General features: G+C 49.2%; 1 protein-coding gene across 3 annotated transcripts in view; it reads right to left on the bottom strand.

Moving 5' to 3' along the window:
- The window catches only part of FAM107B (family with sequence similarity 107 member B), a 156,733-nt gene that overhangs the window by 62,383 nt on the left and 81,925 nt on the right, over positions 1-12,425 (bottom strand). The window contains exon 1 of one of the 3 annotated variants that reach the window (XM_075345246.1): positions 4,055-4,135. The exons of the other annotated variants lie outside the window; for them this stretch is intronic. The gene's annotated coding sequence lies outside the window, so the exon portion shown is untranslated. Of the gene's footprint in view, positions 1-4,054; positions 4,136-12,425 lie in introns of those variants that run through there. 3 annotated transcript variants of the gene reach the window in all.

The following is a 12,425-nucleotide window of genomic DNA, read 5'->3' as shown; positions in this document are numbered from 1 at the left end:
ATTCCCTGTCATATTCTTTGAATAGGCCATAAATAAGCGGCTCACACTGATCAAAAGAGTTAAGGAGCCATGACACCATAATGAGCGCTTCCCTGCAGTAAATGACAGTTCTGTCTATTTAACGGGGTTATGCCTTAAATATACCAACAATCCACACAAAAAGTGTGATCACAGCACCCTCCTTCATGAATTCAGGGTTGCCAAAGTACCCTATATGCATGAATTTGCCACTACTTCTCCAATTAAAGGGTAGTCACATCCTCCTCCATGAGTAGACCACTATCCTGCTCTTTAGGGGTGGTGCACTACTGCTTGATTGACTACGCAGGACATGGGATGACTGTGCCACAGGCCTGAGCGGAGTGTACTCTGTCGCTGATATGTGAGGAAGCTGCGGTATCAGAGGAATGAAGATGGCCAGGATCGGGAGCCAACAGTGTGTTCCAGCAATGCAACCAGATTACAGAAGAGCTTACAAGGTCTACTGGAAAGACCAATAATACAATTAAGGAAAACGGTCAGGTATAACTACGCTATTAGAAACAAAATTTTCATAACCGAGCCAACCATATAACCGCCTGGCTAGCCTTGGTATAGCTAGACCGATTTATGCACTACTCAAAATCCGCTATTAACCTGGAGATAGATTACAGGTTAATAGCGTTCTGAAGCTGCCCGATGCCCAAAAAAAAACAAAAAAACACACTACTGGGAGGAAATTAACATTATTCCTCCCGGCAGCCTTATTCTTTCAGTCACAGGAACGGCGCCGTAATCTCTCTTGTGGGCAAAGTGAGAGGACTGAACTGATGACATCAGTACAATCCGATATATGCACAGACCATGGAGATATTAACTCTCATTGTCACCTGTGCTCCGATTATCCCATGTGAGAGAATCAGATCACAGTAGAATGATGCTCTGAGCGCACTCACAGCAGAGTCTCAGCCCAGCATCATTAGCACATCACATCCGATTCTACCGTATATGCTCGTCTGGCCCCGGCCTGGTGCAGATCTGGCTGGCAGTCAGTGCTGGGGGCGCAGTGAGAACAGAGAAGATTTTTGATGAGTAAATTGCAAAGTTACTTGATTTTACAAGCACGTTCCAATATTACCCATTTAAGATGAGAATAACCCCTTTAAAAGGGAACCTGTCAGGTCCAATATGCACCCAGAACCACGAGCAGTTCTGGGTGTATATTGCTATTCCCTGCCTAACCGTCCCTGTATACACTAGCATAGATAAAAGGTATTTCTAAAGATCTTTTACCGTATACTAAGGAGCGAGGGGACTAGTCCCCAGGGTGTCACTTCCCTGGCTAGTCGGCCCCATTAGCATGTTAGTACTCCCCTGTGGGTGTGCTATCATGCTAATGATGTGCAGTGTCAGAGGATGATCACACTCACCTCTACGCTGCCACCGCCGCCCGACACTGGATTTTGGCTCAGTGCACAAGACCCCAGAGTTTCTGTCATGCGCACTACTTCAGTTTGAAGCCAGGATGCGTTCACCCGGCTTCATAGTGCATATGACCCAAACTTCAGGGTAATGCGCACCGAGCCGAAATCCAGTGTCGGGCGGTGATGGCAGAAGAGAGGTGCGTGATGTCATCCTGTACACTGCATATTCATTAGCATGTTAGCACACCCACAGGAGCATACTAACAAGCTAATTGAGCAGACTAGCCTGGGGAACTAACGCCCAGGGGACTAGTCCCTGCGCTCATTAGCATACGATAAAAGATCTTTAGAAATACCTTATCTAAAGATCTCTTTATCTATGCTACTGTATACAGGGACGGTTAGGCAGGGATTAGCAATATACACCCAGAACTGCTCGTGGTTCTGGGTGCATATTATACCTGACAGGTTCCCTTTAACTGTAGAGGTCTGTAGGACTTGTGCATGTAAAGGGGAAGTTCTCATAGATGCTCACAAATGAGAATTGTGGGCCGTCTTCTGAGGGTCAGTAGGGGTCTCAGCAGCCTGACCCCAGCAATCATACATTTAGTTCATGTCTTGATGAGGTGGTACAGTGGAGTCAGAAGCGCTGGAGTCATTAAGAGACGTGCGAGTCTAAAGACAAGCGACACACCCCAAATCTTACTTAAGGCTGCTTTACACACAGCGACCTCACTAGTGATGTCGCTCGTGAAAGCACCTGCCCCCGTTGTTTGTGCGTCACGGGCAAATCGCTGCCCGTGGCGCACAATATCGGTAGTCCCTGTCACACGTACTTACCTGCCTAGCAACGTCGCTGTGGCCGGTGAACTGCCTCTTTTCTCAGGGAGCGGTTCGTGCGGCGTCATAGCGACGTTACACGGCAGGCGGCCAATAGAAGCGGAGAGCAACCGCAGGAAGGTCACCACGTTGTCGTAGGACGCAGGTACGGTGTTGTTCGTCGTTCCTGGGGTGTCACACGTAGAGATGTGTGCTGCCTCAGGAACGACGAACAACCTGCGTCCTGCAACAGCAACGATATTATGAAAATGAACGACGTGTCAACGATCAGGTGAGTATTTTTGATCGTTAACACTCGCTCATACGTTTCACACGCAACGACGTCGCTAACGAGGCCGGATGTGCGTCACGAATTCCGTGACCCCGACGGCATCTCGCTAGCGATGTCGTTGTGTGTAAATGGGCCTTTAGTCAAGAACTGGACAAAGATTTGTGGCATCAGAAATGTCACATTTAATCATGAATTAGAAGAGAAGGCAGGACCATACCTCATCCCATCCAAGCTCTGCCCATTTTGGCAGTGCCAAAGAACTGTTGAAAAAAGACAAATGTCACAAAACGATTGCCCAACCTCGCATTGCACAACAATTTGGGGACTTTTTAAAAGGTGTTTGATGCCAGGCTCAGAATCCGGGCCTTAGTCTATACTTCAGATAGGTGATACATGTTGGTTATAGGGCAACCCCTTTAAGTACAGTACTGTCATGTCTGCAAATGCAATTCAGATCACAGACGCCAGTCCAGACACAATCGTGTAGGACACTGCTTACACAATGATGGCTGATTCTATGGACTGGCCAACAGAAGACCCCAGACTCCCCCTGTATAGCACACGATGATGGCTGATTCTATGGACTGGCCAACAGAAGACACTAGACTACCCCTGTAAAGTATCACTTGTAAGGACGGTTCATACTAAACGCTGTGGTCAGCGATTAGAGGATTGAGGGTCCCGGGCAGGATGGAATGAGCACTTTGAGCCCCTGTGGGTTACGATTACCGCAGCATGTTCTATATAAACAGTGGGGACACTCAGCGGAAGAGCGTTATTTGTGCAATTACTGTACATGCAACTCGTTGCGGTTGGTGAGAAGGAAACACTTTGTGGATGTTTCTTTGCTGCCCCAAGATGCGGGTCTCTACACAAGTACACAATCAGAGAGGGGGAGAGGTTCATCGTACGACAATAGCAGCCACTGGTGGATCTGCCCTTTGGCTTTGGAGGCAGTTGACAGTCACGAGTCGGCGGCGTGGATGTGACGGCACATTGCTTGTTTTACCAGATGTACCCACCACACTGATGCCAGCATCAATCTCATCAGCCCTGGAGAGGGGGCAGCAGGAAAGCTTCCAGAGCCTGTATATAAGCACTGCTGCCCTGCTCTCTATGGCAGTGAGTGGCCCTATAGGCATCTTTGGCCCCTGGGATGAGGCAGGAGCAGAGGATGGGATGACACTCGCCTGGTTTCCAATGTGTACCCACACCTCTGTACACTGACATGCTTATACACCGTGCCTCCACCATATGCTCCGCAGGCAGCTGCTGCCCCTCTGCTGTGTAATCATCTGCAGATGGAGCAGAGGGGAGTTTGTCATTAGGGCTATCACACAGTTACCTTTGGCTGCTCCATGTGCTCGCACTAACTTCAGCTCTGCTACATCTGCATCCAGGCACAATCCCCCCGACATCGAGACACTTCTTCCCCCTCCCCAATACCTTCAGTCTCACAATGAATCAACAGCAATCCATACATTGTCCTCTGAAGGTCCCAGCCCAGGAGCGGAGGCTGCTGGCAGCCGTGCACACCTACCTGCTGTCCAGCTAACGCCCTGTCTGTGCGGATACCGCCGCCCGAGCTCTGCCCTGCCGGACACTCTCCAGCCCCGTGCTGCTGCCTCACAATAACCTCCCAGCAGCACAGAGCCCTCCGAGGGGAGGAGAGGGCGTTCCCGGCCCCGCCCCCAGCACTGGCCGCTCCGCCCCCTGACCCCGCCCCGCACTGGCCGGTCCTCCCGGATGGCGGCTTGTTGTCATGTCTGCAACTCATTTAGCTCCGCTCTAATCTGCTGATTTCATCGTGTCAGCCCCGCGTGTCTCTCAGCAATCTCTGTGCGTGCCCACCCCACCCTGGGTGAGGTGCCCATCCCTGGTATCCGCCCTGGGAGGCACATGGTTAATTCATTTATTTTTCTGCTTGATTGGACCAGTAACAAACACTTTCATTTTCCAAACATAAATAAAGATGGGGCGAGATAAACAGCAGGAAACACTGGCCCAGAGCCGTCTTAAAGGGGTTGTCCAGCTGGAATGTTATCATCTATTATAATTATTTATTATTATAGCGCCTTTATTCCACGGCGCTTTATCCGCAGAATAAGTGGTACCTTGCAGATCAGTAGCGGTCCCGATTGCACGCCGTGCGTGGGATTGTCGGAGCACCGTGTCCTTTATACCTGAACGGTGGCTGAGTCTGCACTTGTAGCGCCCCTGAGCCGATCAGGGCACTACAAGGAACTGCATCCTCTTGGGGATGCAGGACCTACCCCCTGGGACCTGGAGTACCATTGCCGATACCACCAAAGCACAACCAAAATCCTAGTTCTCCACTCCACACCGGGCATAGAGGCTTAACCATGTAAGGGTATGGTCGCCATGGAAGGAATGAATCCCGGGATTAACCAGTATGGTGGGAGGGGTCAGCAGTAAATTAAGACAAGTGAGGCACACAGAGAGGTGTGCGGACGTGCCGGAGCTGGATCCGTGCAGCGGTGACCCCAGGGGCATGTTAGAGAGGTCACCAGGGCGGGTACGGACAAGTACCGTTGGGACCGGAGCACGCACGGGGCACAGGGCCCTAGATCAGGCGCCAGTTCTACACAGATTGATAAATACCTGCCCGGTGAGGACACCTTTATGGACTTCACCAAACCAAATAATCCGGGGGCATCAGTAGTAAACTAGGATCGGGGTTCGGACACTTACCTCCCCACAGGGTCCGCACTGCCCGCCGTATGGAGAAGGAGACTGGTCCTTTGGTGTTGCCAACAGCTAAAGCAATCAAAACCCTAGGAACACTTTGCACTGTACTCACCAGACACACTATTGGGGGGCCTGAAGGAAATAGGGCCGTCCACATAGGGGGTTGGTAGGGGAAAGTGGAAAAGTGACAGTCGAGCTGAGGAGAGCGAGAAGTGAAGTGGTGGTGGAAGAAGAAGGAAGTGACTCTCGTGAGTAGAGGTCACAGGTGGAGCAGGGCTCCTGTGTACTAGGTAGCAGACGTTGGTCTGGGCCTGGTAGGAGCTAGAACCCTGGTCACAGGGGATAGTGTCAGGTGGCGCGGACTGCCGAGGAGGGTGGCCTGCAGCCTTGAGCTATCACCGTGCAGGGGCCAGGGCACAACGGGGTACGTGGACCCTAGGCCGGGAAGTAGGTTTATGCATCCTGGTAATTTACCCGACGGGTGTGAAGACTTCAAGTGTCATCCCCAACCCGCTCCAAAATCGGGGTACTAGCGCATCGATGGGATAGGACTTTCCCAATACAGTCCAAAGAAATCCTACGCGTGAACCCTGAGAGCAAGCTCACTCTGTTAGTCACATGGGTGAGCGGGACCTGAAAAGTTTCATACTTGAGAGTCCAAAGAGGAAAACACTGGTGCAAAGGAAAAGGGTCACAGACTAACTGCAACACCAAGGACACGGACCCAAGTGTCAAGTGTACTCCCTCCCAGCTGCCCTGGTGCTCAGAACTCTGGTTTACAAGCTGTTGGTGTGATTATTTATGGACTGAGTGAGTACACTGAGAAAACCCTTCTCCTACCCCAACGGCACCCCCACTACACCATCACCGGAGCAAAAAAAACCTACCCACGGAGGGGTTAAAACATCCCAGCTGCCATACCACCGCCACCGGGTGTCCCCAACAGCAGCGGTGGTACCCTTCTAACTTACCACGCACCATGGGTGGCGTCACAAACTTCCAATTCCCCCCTGTACATAGTCGCCCTTTCTTTGAGTGGCCGCACGATCCCCGGGTCCGGAGACCCCTCGAGCCACCGCGGATCCGGATCCGAGCAGCAGCCCAGCTGCTGGCACGGGGGGCGGCACACATGATGCCGCTGATGACGGCTGGCTAGGACCAACTGACGACTGACTCATTTCCACAAAGAGATCACCAGTCTGTTTCAAACAATGGTACCTTTACTCAACGGTTCTTTTTCACTAACAACGTCACACACCAGATAGCGGGCACATATCTTTTCAACTGTACAAGGCAAATCAAGACACATTCTCAGTTCCCGCTGCATTGTTTCCACTCTTACCAGTCCTGTGAGTCCAGCAACAACTAAGCCCAACACTACACTTTCCATTTTAGGGCTTCACGTCCAGTCTCCCCGCAGAGGAGTCGTTGAACGTCCCATCACTATGGCAAGAGTAGAGCCTTACTATCCCAGACATTTGTGTATCCATGTCTCTTCTCAGAGGGGAGAGGTAAGGGGTAGCCACTAGTGTCAGAGCAGAGTTCTCGGATGCTTGGGAAGAATCTGCAGGGTAAGCGGTAGTATTAACCCATTATCTTGACTTTTAGAGGCCTGGCCACTAGAGTCAGGTCCTCCGGCTCCTATTGTCTGAGGCTGCTCCATGTGAGGGTTGATATCTATCGTCAACATTGTTCTCTCTTTGTGTCTTTGTCAACACACATTCTTAGTTCCCACTGTATTGTCTGGTCTTACTGGTCCTAAAACAACCCAGCCCACTGCAGTCCTAATTGTGACGGTTACTTTCCCTCCTGGAAGCCTTATATCCAGTCTCCCAGCAGAGGAGAGGTTCGAGGGTTCCGTCACTATGACCCTTGTGCTCCTAGATGTTTTTGTAGTGATAAGTGTCAAAGCAGAATCTTATGCTCTTGGACTCTTGGGAAGAATCCACCAGGGTAAGCCAACGTCGTTCACACGTCATTTAGTAATAACCCGTTACCTTGACATTTATGGCCCTGGTCATTAGAGTCCAGTCCTACAGCTTCATTCAGTTGTCTAAAGCTGAATTCCTTCACATTCCAGTCAGCATTAACCCATTACCTTGACGTTTAGGGGCATGGCCACTAGAGTCCTGTCCTCCGGCTCCTATGATCTGGGGCCGTTCCGTTTGAGGGATAGTCTGTAGCCTCAATGTTGTTCTTGATCTGTGTTTCGGTCAACACTCAGAGATCACACTCTCTCCATTCTGGTCTCCTTCCCCGTTTGCCACAAATCATCCATTGCATACGGCCTTCACTACCTACTGACTATATATAAGTATCTGTCACACACTGGGTCTTTACTAACGTTCTCTAGAACAATCTGTCTCTTTCAATCTTTCAGAGATATGCACTAAACAGAGAAGCAGAGGCAGTGATGGATGTCAATCAGTGGCAACTGTCACCCATACTATTATAGTGTCAGATTAAAATATATGTCGCGGGCGGGGAGGGGGGCGCTGCGCTCACCACGCTCGGGTCCGGCGCTGCTGCTGCCTGCTGCTTGCTGCTCGGTGGCTCGAGCGGTGGGCCGGGTCCGGGGACTCGAGCGGCGCTCCTCGCCCATGAGTGAAAGGGGATAGTTTTTGGGGTTTGGGAAGTCGGTCCGTGACGCCACCCATGGTTTGTGGTGAGGTTGGGACACCACCGCTGCTCTGGACGGGGGATCCCGGGAGCGATGACAGGGAGCAGCCGAGATGTTTTCTCTCCCCTCCGTGGGTAGGGGGTTTTGGTGGTCCCGGGGCCCGGTGAGGTGACTGGAGTGTGGATGGCAGGGTTTGGTGGGGTGCAGAGTCATGGGGGCAGCGCGGTGCCAGACGGCACGGTGGTACTCACTCAGCCAACAATGTATACGGAGTCTCTGGTAAAACAAACGGCTGGATGGACGAGTCCTGCAGTCGGCTGCAGTGGTCACTCCCGGTAGGTTGGCGGTAGCTGCCTTTCCCTGCACCTGTAGTGTGTTTTCGGCCCCGATGGCTTCCCACTGGCAACCCGCTCCCCAGCTTGGATAGGTGCCGGAGGAGCTCCTTTTGCCCGCAGGCTCTGGCCCTAGGAATTGTAGCCTTGGCGATGACTGTATTTCCCTTCACGGTTTGGACGGTTGCCTTCAATCGGGTCTTTGCTGCTGGGAAACCCCGGAGGTTCCTGTCGCTAACGAATTTGACCGGTTTAACGGCGACTCCAAGCCTGGTCGGGGTCCGTAGGCCCTGCCGAATGGTACTGGCTTCTCTTCGCTCCCCGGTTCGGTACCGGCGGGCCACCGCCCGACCCCGGTCCTACAGTTCCGCGTCGATCGGCCTCTCCTGCAGACGGCCACCACCGTCTGCCAACCTTGCTGTATTTGCCCGGGCTACGTACCCGGACACGGTGAGACTGCTCCTCACTTGCCACTTACTCCTTCACTCTCCCTAACTGCACTCCTCACTTCTCTCTCACTTCTCACTACTCTGACTTCCTTTCCCGCCTCCAGGACTGTGAACTCCTCAGTGGGTGGGGCCAACCACCTGGCTCCACCCCACCTGGTGTGGACATCAGCCCCTGGAGGGAGGCAACAAGGATTTGTGTGTGACTGATGTGCCTAACCGGGGTGTGGGGTGTGTTGTTGCAGTGCCTGTGACGACCTGGCTTGTCCAGGGCGCCACATATACAGTGTATGTGCATTAAAGGAACACCATTAAAGTTTATCTAATTTTTATATTGTTTTACATTTACAGTACAAGTGAAAAATCAAAGTCGACCACCCGATATAATTAATTTAACACAAGATGAAGTACGCCTACGTCTGAGTAAATTAAACATTGACAAATCCCCAGGGCCAGATGGCATTCATCCACGAATATTGAGGGAATTGAGCTCCGTAATCGACAGACCGCTGTATCTCATCTTTTTAGACTCACTTGTAACAGGGTTGGTGCCTCAGGATTGGAGGATTGCTGATGTGGTACCGATATTTAAGAAAGGTAAGAGGGTAGATCCAGGCAACTACCGTCCAGTAAGCCTGACATCAGTAGTATGCAAAGTTTTTGAGGGCATTTTAAGGGATGACATGCAAAAATATATTGCAGAAAATAATATGATAACTGACAAACAGCATGGATTCATGAAAGATAAGTCGTGTCTAACCAACCTGTTGAGGTTCTATGAGGGGGTAAGTTCAAACCTGGATATTGGTAATGCAGCTGATGTGATTTATTTGGACTTTGCAAAGGCATTTGATACTGTCCCACATAATAGCCTTATACTAAAGCTCCAGAAGCAAGGACTAGGGGACACAATATGCAACTGGGTAAGGAATTGGCTAAAAGATAGGAAACAAAGAGTAGTCATAAAGGGTACATTCTCTAAATGGGCTATAGTCAGCAGTGGGGTGCCGCAGGGATCTGTACTTGGACCGATTCTTTTTACTCTCTTTATTAATGACCTTGTGGATGGGATTGATAGTACAGTGTCAGTCTTTGCCGATGACAACAAACTATGTAGGATATTAAAAACTGACCTGGATAGTACAATATTACAAAAAGATCTGGATAAGATGTCAGAATGGGCAGATACTTGGCAAATGAGATTTAATGTTGATAAATGTAAAGTAATGCACCTAGGACAGAGTAATCCTATAGCTGCGTATACATTAAATGGAAGTAAACTCGGGACTACAGAACAGGAGAAGGACTTGTGTATTCTCATTACAAATAAGCTGAGCAGCAGCACTCAATGTCAAGCAGCAGCTGCTAAAGCAAACAAGATTTTAGGGTGTATAAAAAGAGAGATTAGATCCCGTGATCCCAACGTATTGTTACCCATCTATAAATCACTTGTAAGGCCACATCTGGAATATGGGATTCAGTTTTGGGCTCCACATTTTAAAAAGGACATTCAGAAGTTAGAGTCAGTTCAAAGGCGGGCAACTAGACTATTACAAGGAATGGAAGGCCTCCCATATGATGAGAGGTTGAAAAAGTTAGATATGTTTAGCTTAGAAAAAAGACGTCTCAGAGGAGATCTCATTTATATGTATAAATACATGTGTGGTCAATATAAAGGACTGGCACATGACTTATTTCTTCCAAAGACAGTACTAAGGACCAGTGGGCACTCACTGCGAGTGGAAGAAAAGCGATTCCGACAGCTAAATAGGAAAGGGTTCTTTACAGTTAGAGCAGTCAGACTGTGGAATGCCCTACCACAAGAGGTAGTAATGGCAGATACTATAACAGCTTTTAAAAAAGGGCTGGATGATTTCCTCAGTACACACAACATTGTTGGTTATAAATGACTTAGTCACCAAATGTAGAACTGGTGGAGGAAGGTTGAACTAGATGGACCTAGGTCTTTTTTCAACCTAAGTAACTATGTAACTATGTAACATTTCATTTACTGAGCTCTTCTAATGTAGGGCCAATGAAGTCTAAAAAGACACTCTTTGGGATAATGTAATCCTATGGATACAGTAAATGGGCTTTTAGGGATGTTTCCATTATTTGGGAGGGTCTCTAACATGTGAAGTCCTAATAGTGTGTAATGTACTCACTGTTAGGATGCCGCTGTTTGTACACTACCGCTCCCATCACATAACTGCTACTCCGTATGCAATTTACATATTTGAGCTCACATGATAACCGCATTTCTCTTCCATATCTCTTATTGGTCTCAAGTGTTATAATTTGCAACTTATTAAACACCAGTGTGGTGTAGGGGCAATGATAAAAATGTTCCCCATTGGGTGTATCTTTCTAATAGCATCAGGGCAACACAGTCTGTAGTCACTGATGCAGCACTATATTGTTGTCACTCAGCTTTTCCAAACCCTGAATGGCAAGTTGCTCTAGCTATAGGGAACACATCACTAGATAAGCACACTGGAAAATCTATAACTCAGCAATATGGTCTCCACCATTCCACATTAGTAGGAATCCAATGCTCGGTAGAGTAGGTGACTATTACTTTATAACTATGCAGAATTGCCAGTCAGCAAATTCCCTGTACAATTGTAAAGGCCCAAAATGACTTGTTAAATCTTGAGGTCATAAATTCTGCATTATGTATTTATATATAGTATTGTGATAATATTATGTAAGATGGGTGAAGAGAGAACCTTCTGAACACGACTAATGTCTCATCCTCCGACAGAAAAACGTTGAGTAACTGGTCATACTGGTTCTTTGCTATGTTATTCCGTATGTTTTCCCTAGTTACAGAAGAGGAATGTACAGTAGGCACTAGTATTTTAAAGGAAGTAATGTGGGCACTGATTCTTGAAGATCCCAGGCACCTTGTGTGGTATGCCTGAGGTCTGTATACATATAGTGAGCCAGGGAAACCACCCTGAATTAAAGGGATTGACTCATCTTCAATTGGTACAGTTGCAAAGTCCTTGTAAAAATTGGCCACATTGAAATATACCTCTTATTAAAAATCCATTCTCAAGAACAGAGGCACTATTCATTTTATTGTTTACTGTTCATTACAGTTACTAGGTTACAGACCACTGCCTCAGTCTTCTAGGCAAGGAACACAACGCTTACAAGCTCTTTGCTTTAGAGTTTGCAAGAGCTGCTCTTGTCAAAAAAAATAGAAAAACCCCTGAGGCTGCTTCATGCAGCCCGCAGGCACTGTAGACACCTTGACGATTGTGGCCCAGTCCAGGGGGCTACCGATGTTAGTTGAATGTGCATACTTAGACGCACATTCATTTTAATTGTATTGCCGGTGTAAGGGGAGTGCAGGGCTCAGCCCACCCCAGACCTGCAGACTGTCTGTGCCCTGTAGTTCCATTGCCTGTATTGTGTACTGTTATTGTTTGGCCACAAGGTGGCCATGGTGTGCTCAGGCACTTCCCTGGTCCTGTGAGGTAGGGAGGGGATAGTGGGGTGGAGCAACAGGCACAAAAAGAGCTGCAGGGGAGAAATTGTTAGGAGAGTCACATAGGAGAAGACAAACACATCTGTGGTTGGTGTGTGGTGGAGGCCCTGACCTAGTGGGCCCTAAGGGCCAATACTGGACCGGCAGAACGAGGGATCCTGTTGCTGTAGGATTGTCTGAAACTTGTCCACTGCTGTGGCTATTGTCTGGCCAGTCGGGAAGTGGACCGTTCCCCTGCTGCGGATACTCAAAGAACCCCCCTAGCAACTGAAAGTCGGTTGCGCCCTCTAGAGAAGGGTATGTCTGGT

The sequence above is a fragment of the Anomaloglossus baeobatrachus genome, chromosome 4, assembly GCF_048569485.1.
Source record: "Anomaloglossus baeobatrachus isolate aAnoBae1 chromosome 4, aAnoBae1.hap1, whole genome shotgun sequence".
Classification (NCBI taxonomy): Eukaryota; Metazoa; Chordata; class Amphibia; order Anura; family Aromobatidae; genus Anomaloglossus; species Anomaloglossus baeobatrachus.
This window is presented reverse-complemented; position numbering and strand designations above follow the sequence as displayed.